Source organism: Macrobrachium nipponense, chromosome 41 (assembly GCF_015104395.2).
Source record: "Macrobrachium nipponense isolate FS-2020 chromosome 41, ASM1510439v2, whole genome shotgun sequence".
Classification (NCBI taxonomy): domain Eukaryota; kingdom Metazoa; phylum Arthropoda; class Malacostraca; order Decapoda; family Palaemonidae; genus Macrobrachium; species Macrobrachium nipponense.
In genome coordinates, this window is record NC_061102.1 from 31,809,459 (window position 1) to 31,821,708 (window position 12,250).

General features: G+C 39.7%; 1 long non-coding RNA gene across 1 annotated transcript in view; it reads right to left on the minus strand.

Moving 5' to 3' along the window:
- Window positions 1-12,250, minus strand: part of LOC135212654 (uncharacterized) — a 267,561-nt gene that overhangs the window by 37,463 nt on the left and 217,848 nt on the right. The window lies entirely within an intron of this gene.

Below are 12,250 nucleotides of genomic sequence, written 5' to 3' on the forward strand. Positions count from 1 at the left end.
TTGAGGACAAGTCGTCAAAAGCTTTGGATGAAGCTATTAATGTTTACGATGGAAATAAAGTTTATGCTCAAGTTATAACTTTTACAAACACTACAATACAGGTGATAAGATTTTGGGCGTTGGTCAGTAACTTAAGTTTTGTAGTTTTTAACTAAGAGTGTGTCTGCTTCCAAGTACTTAAAAAAACTTGAGTTTTCCACTGATTTTACAACCATTTCAAGTTTCAAGATGCAATACTACAAAACAGTGGCATATCATATCTACTGAAAAATTTTTGAGGGTATTTTACAAGAATTTCACCTTCTGACCTTCACCTAATGAAATACTGTAAGGATTTCTGATCTCAAAAGTTTTCTATAGAAATATAAAGCTATTATGTATACAATTTTAAAAGAATACATGGAAATTTTGTATTGTATGCTTTCAAAAGAATGAGCATTTGGAATACTGGAACTGGCATTACAGATTTTTTATTTAATGTATACAAGCGATAGGAAAATATTTGTATCTTTAGACTTCAAGTGACATTACAATCACTGTTACTTCAGTCACGTTTAAAAATGAAATTACATATAGATATAGGTTCTTTTGTAATAAATGTACAGTGAGCCCCCGTATTCGCGCACTCCGGATTCGCGGACTACTGTATGTTGATATCTCTGGAACATATGCGGTGACCCCTTTATTTGTCGAAAATTCGATTATTCGCGGCATTTTTCTATGAGAAATATCCACAAATTCCTGTTTTTTTATCAGTTTCATCATAAAATGCACTTTTTGTGATAAAACTATTAAAAGAACCAGGTGTGAATATTTTTAGTGGGGGTTTCTTGAGTTTTAACAAACAAAATAGGCAGGTTTAAGCGTTTTTATAAGGGTTTCAACTATTCGTGGGGGTGTCTGGTATGTGAACACTGTAAAGGGGTGAGATGCACTTATTGAAATATATATATATAATATATATAATATATATAAGATATATATATATTATATATAGATAGATAGATATATATATATTTTAAATATTACCAAAGAAGTTATTTCTAGTGCCTTGAATAACATACATGTATTTGATAATTAGTTAAGGTAACTAGCAAGCTGCCAAAGTGCAACGCACAATATATTACTTGAGCACTATACTAACGCTATCTGAATACAGTTATTTAATGCAAAAATTTTGATGTTTTCACTTACATCATGTTACATTTTATTACTGGAAGAATCAAATAATTATGGCAAATTGTTGTCTTCCTTCCCTAGACTTCTTAGAATTGTCATGTAGTGCACAGAATGGAAGGATTGGATAATAATTAATCCTCGAAATAATGATTTTAGCAAGTAGCACTATTAATAAAAATACAATGTAATATGTACATTGTTTAGTACTGAATATATCAGGTAATGAAACACACAATACATCGGCTTTTTCATGAGTTAAAGAGTAAACTAAAAGCCTTGAGAATTCATTAAGATTTAAAATGAACCTATAATAACAATAAATGTGGGAAAACTGCTTTTTGGTACTTGAGAAAAAATATAAAATCACGATATGTGTTACTGCATGCTGAACCCATATTAATACTATTCACAAAACATGAGTGACAGATTAACCAAAGCTTCTGATAACTACCATCTCTAGCATTCACAACAACAAAACTCTGGAGGAGATTATTCTGTTTTCATGAGTAATATTAGCCAGTCTTAAAAATGTGCTGAAGAAAATCTAGACATTTCCTTTTTCGTGGTAATTAAATTTCCCTTTCAATAACTACCAAAAATAATTTTCTTCCTCTGTCTAACTCCAGCTTATATGCTGATTGGCACAATATTGCCTTTGACTTACTAAATGCTTCAATGCCAAAGCCTGTACTTACTTGATGCCTATGGGCTCACATGAACCTCTGCAACCATCACGATACTGTACCTTTAGTGCTTTTGCATTCCGCTACTGGATGAGAACAACTCTTTATTTGTACAACATAAAGGCTTCACATCCAGGAGCATTTGTTCATGGTATCCCTTGGCTAATAAGAAATGGCCAGGACAATTTGATCTGGGATACCTGAACAACAAATTTCCATGACTTGCAGACCAAGGAGATTAACTGATCCTACAACTTGCTGTTCTATTTTCCTGATGGTAAGCTTTGCTAGGCATCCAAAACCTAGGAGCTCTCTCTAAAGCAGTCTTAATCTTGGAAACAAAACAACCACTTAGGCCTATCTAAGGGAAGGCCATAAACATACTGACTAACATCAGTTTTCTAGGCCATGGATAAGTATAACCCTTCAACATCTCGAGGGCTTTATTTTCACTGGTGATTAAGACAAATTTACAATCTGGCAAAATAAGAAAAAAACGATAACGCAAAAGCAATAAGTAGAGGACGACCGTGTGCTGTACTTATTTCCATAGGAAAGTAGTAACACTTAAAACTCCAACTTCTGCTAAAAACCATTGTTGCACAAACACCAAACACATAAATACTTTTCCCCTACTATTTTTCACATAGACATGAAAAGAATGATAGCTATTAATACATTACTTAACCAGGTAAATAACAACCACCAACAAACTGAAACAAGTAGCATTTACAGCCAATAGTTGATGTGCAACACTACACTGCATTCAACTCTTACAGCTGTGATAAAAAAAACTGCCTGAAAAAAAATCTGAACAGATGAGAAGAGCAAAGGAAGCATAGATGAACTGCATTACACCCAAAGCTACATTTAAGCCAGGGCATAATGGGCCAGTGTCTAGTGCCTATGCTCACCTAATGTAACCATGTAATACGCATTACATCATTTACCTCTTCCCTGTTGCACTTACAGAAATTACTTCTTACTGTATAGGTGGAGAATAAATAAATAAGTAAAGTTGCTTAGCGAAATTTGATCATGAAAACTGACAAATCTGGTGATGAACAAATGTTCAGATATGGCATAAGGCCCTGAACTGCATAAACGAAGTGCTGATTGAGCTTGACTCAAGTCTCGTCAGTTAGTACGTCAAGGCATGTAGTCAACATTTCTCCCTTATTTTCCTTATTCTAAGGTTACAGATGAACTCTTCCAAGCTACACCACATCATATGAATGATATACACATATTACATTTGAATACACACAAAATGTCCTGAAGGTTTTGTATCGCGGAAAATTTTGTAAAACTTTGTTGTAAATTAAATTATTTTTTAATGCTTAATCACATTTCTAGGCCTTATTATAAATGAATTTCAAAAGTTTGGTAACTATGAAAAATATATCAAATGGCAGAGTAGTTTGCCTAAATTAGGCAATGTATAAACTGTGTAGGTTATAATAATTATTACTCCATCGTTATTTAATAAGGGTTCGTGTATGTTTTGTTAAATTAAATAAAGTACAAACTGCTGATTGAACGATTTCCATCATAGGTTAAACGAGTAGTAAAGCTGGGGGTAATAATGTGATTGGGTGTGAATGAAATGATGGATGTTAATACATCTCAGATGTAACTAAGCAGAAAAAGTTTTGGAAACTGAAAGGATACATTTAAAAGCGTCCAAAAATTACTTGTTGGTTTCAGGAGACACTAAAGCATGACAAAGGAGAGGAAGATGAAGAGAAAGGATTTTTTTTAAAAATTACAATTAATGTTTTTCCGTCATGCCTGATTCTGTGCAATTATACGTTTAAGATTTCACAGTCACAGATTGCTTCAGGAAATGTCTGATGAATCATCAGCAGCTTCTGTGCAGATAGGGCAGTGCGAGGGCCACGCATAACCCAACTACCCAGGGCCTTACAGCACGTGAATCCAGCCCTTATTACCCCATATTACTATTGAAACAAGTCATTTCCCAAATCAAGGGAGGTTTCAGCACACAGTAACCATCTCTGCCTGTGGTAAGAACGTCATCCATATTCAGTTAAGAGGGGACACATTCAGGTACATAACTATCATGTTACAGCTTACTGCTAAGTAGGTTATTTAAGAATCTCAAACTACTGGAACAGTAAAAACCACATTCATAATTATAGATTAATTTCCAGTCAGAACTAAGTGCTGCAAAAACCTTATTCCGATCTGTTAAATTACTTCGGGGAGTATGCACTATGTTCAAGGGTCCGTCTTTTTGCATCAAGAGTAAATGTCGTAAAAATAAAATATAACATTGTAGCATACAGCACAGCAAACATTTAAAAGTCCTCAAATGGGTAAATTACAATAACACCTTGCACAAGCCTCAATATCAAATCAGTTTTCAAAATACTATATCGATTTCTTGATGGTATAGCATAGCATGAGATATCAAATACTTAATTCACAAGTCGAGACAGCCTCTAGAGGTAGCTAGAGATGGTTGTCAAGCAGTTAGAATAAAATGACAAGTTGGTGGGGGGGGGAGTACAGAATTCAGAAGTGTCGGCAACATTGTTGCCACACGTATGATAATTATCGTACATGTACGATAAAAACGGCGTTGATACGATGTACGATACCATTTTCCATTATCGTACGGTTTGTACGATAATTCTAAGGTGTTGATAAGTATATAATTACAAATATAAGTGGTCGGTGAACTCCTCCATGAATAAAGAAAAAAAAAATTTTAGAGTCCGTACATGGCTTGCCGCCGCTTATCTCCAATTGTAACGTGGTTCAAAAGCTACTGGAACAGTAGGAAGCACTGAAGCTATTTTTCTCGGAGAAGTGGCTCACTGAGAAACTATTAGCAACAGAGTTGATTATCAACTCCCTTCATGATCCTTTCACGAAGTTATATTTCATGTTCCTTGACTGGATTCTTCCAAAGTTTACTGAGTTCAACAAATTTTTCCAGTCAGATAAAGCAGTAATAACAGTTCTCCATGATAAAGTGTCCATGCTATTCACAGACCTCCTTCTCTCATTTATGGACAGGAACTATGTAATGAAAACCGATCTAAATACTGTAAATCCTGAAAGACATGACAGGCATATTAGTGACAGCCAAATGTACCTAGGAGTTAAAGTTATGCAGGGATTAAAAAACCCCTCCATACAGGAAAAGAAAGCTCAACAGCAGAAGCTTTTTTCAGAGGTGTAGAAGTTTCCTTGTAGTGGCATGCACAGAAATAAAGAAGAGGTATAAATTCAATGATGGTGTCCTGTCAAAGTTAAACTGTCTCTGTCCAAAAAATGATCTCTCATCAGAATTCAGAGAAAGAATCCCCTCCTTATTCCCTCTTGCATCTGAGCTTCCTCTGATTGTACCCCCAGATAACAACTCACTACTTCAAAAGCTGGATGATCAACGGAGAATGTTTCCCATATTGCAACATGAACTTAAACATCTCGTTAATGAGTCACCTGATAAGTTCTGGGGAGAAGTGTTCCAAAAAGAGTCTAGTTTTTCAGACCTAGCTAATTTTGCTCTAACTGCTTTTTGCTTGCCGCACTCTGATGCTGAATGCAAACGAGTGTTCAGTAGAGTTAACCTCTTTAAAAACTAAACAAAGAAACAGACTGAAAACAAGGACAGTTGATGGGGCTCGTCTCTCTGCTAGTCGCACGTTTATCATGTTCAGCTGGTGAGTCTTAACCTATAACAATATCATCCAGATATGTATAAGCAAAATCATAAGAAGCTAACAATTGGGAAATGAACTTCTGAAATATTGCAGGAGCAGAATGGATACCAAATGGTAAACATAAATATCTATATAGACCCAAATGTGTGTTAATTACCAAATATTTACAGTCTTCTGGAGCAACTTCCATTTGCAAATAAGCATTCTTGAGATCAAGTCTGGTATAATACTTATATCCAGACACATTGGAAATTAATTCTGACATATTAGGTAATGGGAATTTAGATTCATGAAGAATTTAATTTATTTTACGAAAATCCCCACAAACCCTAAGGGATCCATTCTGCTTCCTGACAGTAACAATTGGTGAGGCATAATCTGAGAATTCTACTCTTTCTATAATCTTATTTTTTTCAAGCTCTTGGAGCGCACTCTCAACCTCACTGCCTAACGTCAGTGGCCCTGTGCGGACCTTCTGAAAAACAGGAACATGACCAACTTTAAGCTGGTATCACACTAGTCATTTCTTGCTAGTGGTTTTGGCCAGCATCCAGCCGATGCTCGTGAGCAAAAGTGTTGTATCGTCACACTAGGACCTTGTGGTTTCGAGGAGCAGTAGGAAAAAGTAAACAAAACTGATCAGCTGATATCATCATGGCGCCCAGAAATTGTCGGACTGTTGCAAGATGTGCTGCAGTGATGTGTTTTCTCAGAATCTTACGTGAATGCAAGAGTAACAAAAAAACATTTGTGGGTTCGAGAGTGGCTCAGGAGAAGAGAAGCCAAAGGTCTGAGAGTAAGTCCTATCAGCAGCAGCCATCTTGTTTGTTTACAATATGCGGTCGTTCACGGTTCATGCTCGCTGCTTCCTGTCCAGACAGGAAGCAAAAATCTCGAGCTGAAAGCTCCCGGTTTTCCATTTTCGGCAGCAACGGCTCACTGCTGGAGAAAAAAAGGCCTAGTGTGAGGCCACCTTTAGGATACAATCGGGCTTGACAGTTCTTATAGTTTTCTACAAAATCTTCTATATTTAACTGATGGACATTAACTATATTGCACTTATCTATTAAATTCCTACCAATCGAGTTATTTGGGGAGTCTGACCCAACAATTATGAATTCAACGTCTGAATGATTTTGCAGTTTGTATTGAAAATTTGAAACTTTGACCTTCCCAAATACTTTAATTGGCACTTGGTTATAACCCTGTAATTTAGTTCAACAATTCAATAATGTACAATTTACCCTCTTGAAATCATCATACTTTAATGTGGAAATAGCTGAACAGGTGTCAGTTTCAAATAAAAATGGCTTATGATTCAATTGACAACTAACAACATAAGGTTGAACAGAACTCTTGTTTACTATACATTTCAAATCAAGTGACTCTTCAGCATTGGATTCCTCTTCTTGGATTATAACTTCATGAGTCTTCTTCAAGTGGGGTTTTGTCGTTGGCGGCGCTCTTGTGAAAACTAACCTGAAGCTGATGTACAAGTCTAAGAAGACAACTGTCATGACTTAATACTTTCGCGGGCTTAAGGTGGATTAAATACACACTTCGTATAAAGTACTCACAGCTTTATTGTTCCTTCACTCCATTACAGGTGGTATAACTTATGACTTAGGCATAGCATTACTCTCCTGATCCTGGCTGCCCTTTTTCGGATCTTGTTTACATGCTTAGCTCTTTTTGACTGGGTCCCGCCAGCATTACAAAGTAGAAAAATAGTAATATATCTCTATATCAGGGTTGTAACAGTAGCTATATGCAGTATGTATGCTATATCTTTTTTTCAGTTTTAGACATCAAAGGTAGTGTTTGAATTCTTAAACAACGAAATTCTGAAATGTCACCCTTGGGGAGATCCGGTCAGGACGACGTAAACAGAACGTAGAAAACAACTATTATTCGATTTTAAGTTGAAAATAATAGGCATTTTCTGATAATTCACAGAACGTTCAAAAAGTGGTAATTTATCTCCTGTTTTATTAACCCTTAAACGCCGACTGGACGTATTTTACGTCGAGATAAATTGTCTGTCGGGTGCCGACTGGACGTATTTTACGTCGACATACGAAATTTTTTTTTTAAATTCGCGGAAAAATACTTATAGGCCTACCAGCCTAAAACTTTTGAATCACGCGCCTTGGGGAATGCTGGGAGTTCGCGGATCAAGGCCTTGTTTTGTTTTGAAGCGTGACCCAGGTGCGCATGCGCGATATCCCTTCTTCTCGCTCCAGCCAGCATCAGTAGCGCACCATCCGAGAGCGATCTTTCGTGAAAAGCGTGTTTTTCTGGACTTGTGCGAGACTTTGAGCATTTGTATTGCTACAGGACATTCCTAGATATGTCTCAACGACGTGTGAACCGTGAAAGGCGCGTTTTACCCGTCGGAAGGGATCGTGTAAGGCGAGTTTTGGACCTGGATGCTGGCGAGGGGCCAAGCACCCAGCATGACCCCGCGCCTCAAGGCCGTTCTGTGCGGCCACGTGTGGCTGAAAGTGTTTCGGGAACACATCGTATGCCTTTGGTTACCCCTAGGAAGCATGTGGGCGTCCTTAGGGGCATTCGTAGGCATTTGGGAGGCCTCCAACCAAGGGACATAGACGAATATCTTTCGGAGCTTGATCGGGAACATGTCGCAAGTCCTCATTTTGATGGCGGATGGTCCATCGAGTGATGAAGGACATCAGTCCCGATGAAAGTGAGGATGAATATTTGCCCCCAATGTCCGTTCGAGGCTCACATCCCGAAAGTGAGCTCGAATTCAGTGCATACGAGGGGGAATCTGAGGAGGAGGGGGAGGGTGGGGATACGGGCTCAAGTTTTATCGCAGAGGACGATACAGAAAGTGAGGGCCTAAGTGAGGGTGATGGGCCAACGGGGGGGGGGGGTAGTGTGCATCGTGCCCGCACCCGTGCGCGTGCACGGGCACGTAGAAGGTCGGCTCGTCGCGCCAGCCAAGGTGAAGGTCGGTCGTCGGAGAGTGACGAGGGGTGGACGGAGGACCCCACCCCTCCTAACATGCACCCCTTCACGGCAACCCCTGGGATGACCGTACCAGTACCCTGACTGTTTTGGGTTCATCCAGCTTTTCCTGACGCGGGAATTGCTGGAATACCTGGTACACGAGACGGTGGAGTACGCTCGGTACTGCCGGTATGAGCTGAAGACGACCTTGTCGTATTACTGGCGGGGTTGCAACCTCATTGACATGGCACATTTTTTGGGGCTCCACATTTATTTTGGTTTGACACCTGCTGTCGACGTCAGGCAATATTGGAGGAGAAATTATTTTTTATGTATGCCGAATGTGCCTGGCGTTATGTCCCGTGATAATTTCCTGGCGATGGACAGGTACTTCAACGCCTTCAACCGAAGGGCCATACCCCGGAATAACAGTGATCGCCTCATTTTAGTGCATACAGTGTTGGATTATATCCGTGAGCGGTGTAGTAATCTCGTGATTCCTGGAAAGAACCTGTCTTTGGATGAGGGGATGATGCCTTACAAAGGACGTCTTAGTATAAAAGTGTATAACCCCAAGAAGCCAAAGAAATATGGTGTGAAATTCTTTCTCATTACCGAGGCCAACACTGGATACGTTGTGGACTTTTCAGTGTATACCGGGGTCTTCTCCACGCTGCGTGACACTGTATTCAACCTTGTGGGACGTTTCCGTAACCAGGGATATCACCTGTTTATGGATAATTATTATAACTCGGTATCACTGGCCCAGGAACTATATGAAGCAGGTGTTCACGTCAGTGGTACCCTTCGGTTTGGTGCGTGGGGCCCCGAATGTCCTCAAGAGGTTCGCTAGTCATCGCAACACCTGGCAAGAGGAGAGACAGAGTGGCGGCGGAAGGGCGCTGTCTTCGTCATCTGTTGGAAGGGTGGTGCGACTTGTCCCATGATTACGACGAGTCATGAACCCATCCAAGAAGAGATCGTACAGCGGAAGAAGACACGTCGACAGGGCCGAGTTGTGTTTGAGGAGTTTCGTACCGAGCGGCCTACTGTCATTGGGCACTACAACAGGCACATGGGAGGAGTTGATCTCTTTGATCAGCTCATCCAGTACTATCCCTTCGCCAGGAGAACCAGAAGGTGGACACAGAAGCTCCTCAAATACATCCTTCAGTTGGCCCTCCAAAATGCCTACATACTGTACTGTGGGTACTGCGGTGACAATCTTCCGAGGTTGACCCACATACAGTTCCTAGAGGTAGCCGGGAATGCCCTCATCAACTTCGATCCCGATGAGTGGCCTTCCATAACTGACCCCTGCCCCGAGCTGCAGATCTGCCCCTAGAGGAAAGGGCAGATAGGAGGGCCAACTTCGCTCGACCTGCCGCCGCCCTGCTGACGACGCCCCTGCTGACGAGCCCTGCTGATACGCCCCTCTGCCGCCCCGCGCTGCTGACGACGCCCTTGCCTGACGAGCCCCTGCTGCGCCGCCGCCCCTGCTGACGACGCCCCTGCTGACGACGCCCTGCTGCCCGCCCCGCTGCCCCACGCCCCTGCTGCGCGCCCCACTGCGTGCGCCGCCTGACTGCCCCGACGCCCCTGCTGCCTGCCGCCCCCTGCTGACGACGCCCCTCTGCTGCCGGCCCCGCCATCACCGCTTCTCGTCGGGTAGTGGACCCTGCGTGTCGCTGCAGCCATCGGGTAGTGGCCCTGCGTGTCGGCTGCAGCCAGTCGGGTAGTGGACGCGTGCGGCTGCAGCCAGGGGAACACATACTGGAGGCCTTAGAAGGGCATAGGCAGAAACGGTGCCGGGTGTGCCATATGAATGGCAGAAGGAAGGAGACACCCGGTTCTTCTGTCGTCTCTGCAAAGTTGCTCTTTGCAGGATAGGGGAGTGTGACCGAAAGTACCACACAAAGGTCATGTATTGGAGCGCGCCCCCTAAACCGACAGCGGAGGGCGCACGGGGCCGCCGGGTCCATCAGCAGTAAGGGCGCGCGTCTCCCTCCTCCACCTGTACCTCGTCATGTCGAGTGGAAAAAAATGCAAGACTCTTCAATGGAGGAGGGAGAAAACAAGAATAGAACGAAGAGTCAGGATTACGAGTGAGTATTCTGCATTTATTTTATATTTAGTTTTTTATATTTATTACAATTTTTTATATATCTGAATGTGTGCATGATAAAATAATAATAAGACATTTCATTGTATGCGAAAAGAGAAGTGTCACCTGCATTCCTTTTATTTATGTATTGGTACCAGAATCGAAGAATGTAATATATATATTTTACGTATAAAAAAAAATTATATATAATTATATATATATATATATATATATATATATATATATATATATATATATATATATATATATATATATATATATATATATATATTAAATGGGTAAGCAATTACTTACAGTCTAGTAATATTCAATCATTTACCTTCACTTTAAAACAAATTGCAAGTCTCTAGAACAATATCTCGATTTATGGTGAATATTTGAAAAAAATATTTTTATTCCCTCCGCGCGCCGATTCTCGGCCGAAAATATCCGAAACGCGTAGGTCACATTCTCCTAATATTTGTGCCTTTTCATATTACGCTTATTTTATAGTATATATGGAAATGTGCGCAAAAACATGCACAATATAACAAAAAATATTGGAAGGTTGTAGCATTTATCATTTTTGAAATATTAGCATATAAAATACGATAAGTACGAAAAAAACTACGATCGGTCAACTTGACTCAACCGAAAAAGGTCAAAAAAACGCTTTTATAACATAAATATCTTACAGTCTAGTATTGATTCAATCATTTATCTTAATTTTAAAACAAATTGCAGTCTCTAGAACAGTATCTCGATTTATGTGAATTTTTGAAAAAAATGATTTTTTATTTTTTTTCCCTTCGCGCGCCGATTTTCTCGGCCCCGAAAATCTCGGAAACGCGTAGGGTAACACTTCTCCTTTATATTTGAGCCTTTTCACATATTACGCTTTTTTTAAAGGTTTTATATATGGAAACCCCAAATTGGTGCGCAAACCATGCCATGGCGGCAAAACCATGCCACAATATAACAAAAAATTTTGGAAGGTTGTAGCATTTATCATTTTTGAAAATATTTGGCATATAAAGTACGAAAAAACTACGATCGGTCGTCAACTTTGACTCAACCGAAAAGGTCAAAAACGCTTTATAACATAAAAATCTTACAGTCTAGTAATATTCAATCATTTATCTTCATTTTAAAACATATTGCAAGTCTCTAGAACAGTATCTCGATTTTATGGAGGGGGGGTGAATTTTTTGAAAAAAATATTTTTTTTCCCTCCGCGCGACGATTCTCGGCCGAAAATCTCGGAAACGCGTAGGTCACATTCTCCTAATATTTGAGCCTTTTCATATTACGCTTTTTTTAAAGGTTTATATATGGAAATGTGCGCAAAACATGCACAATATAACAAAAAATATTGGAAGGTTGTAGCATTTATCATTTTTGAAATATTTGCATATAAAGTACGATAAATACGAAAAAAAAAAAAACTACGATCGGTCAACTTTGACTCAACCGAAAAGGTCAAAAAACGCATTTATAACATAAAAATCTTACAGTCTAGTAATATTCAATCATTTATCTTCATTTTAAAACAAATTGCAAGTCTCTAGAACAGTATCTCGATTTATGGTGAATTTTTGAAAAAAATATTTTTTTCC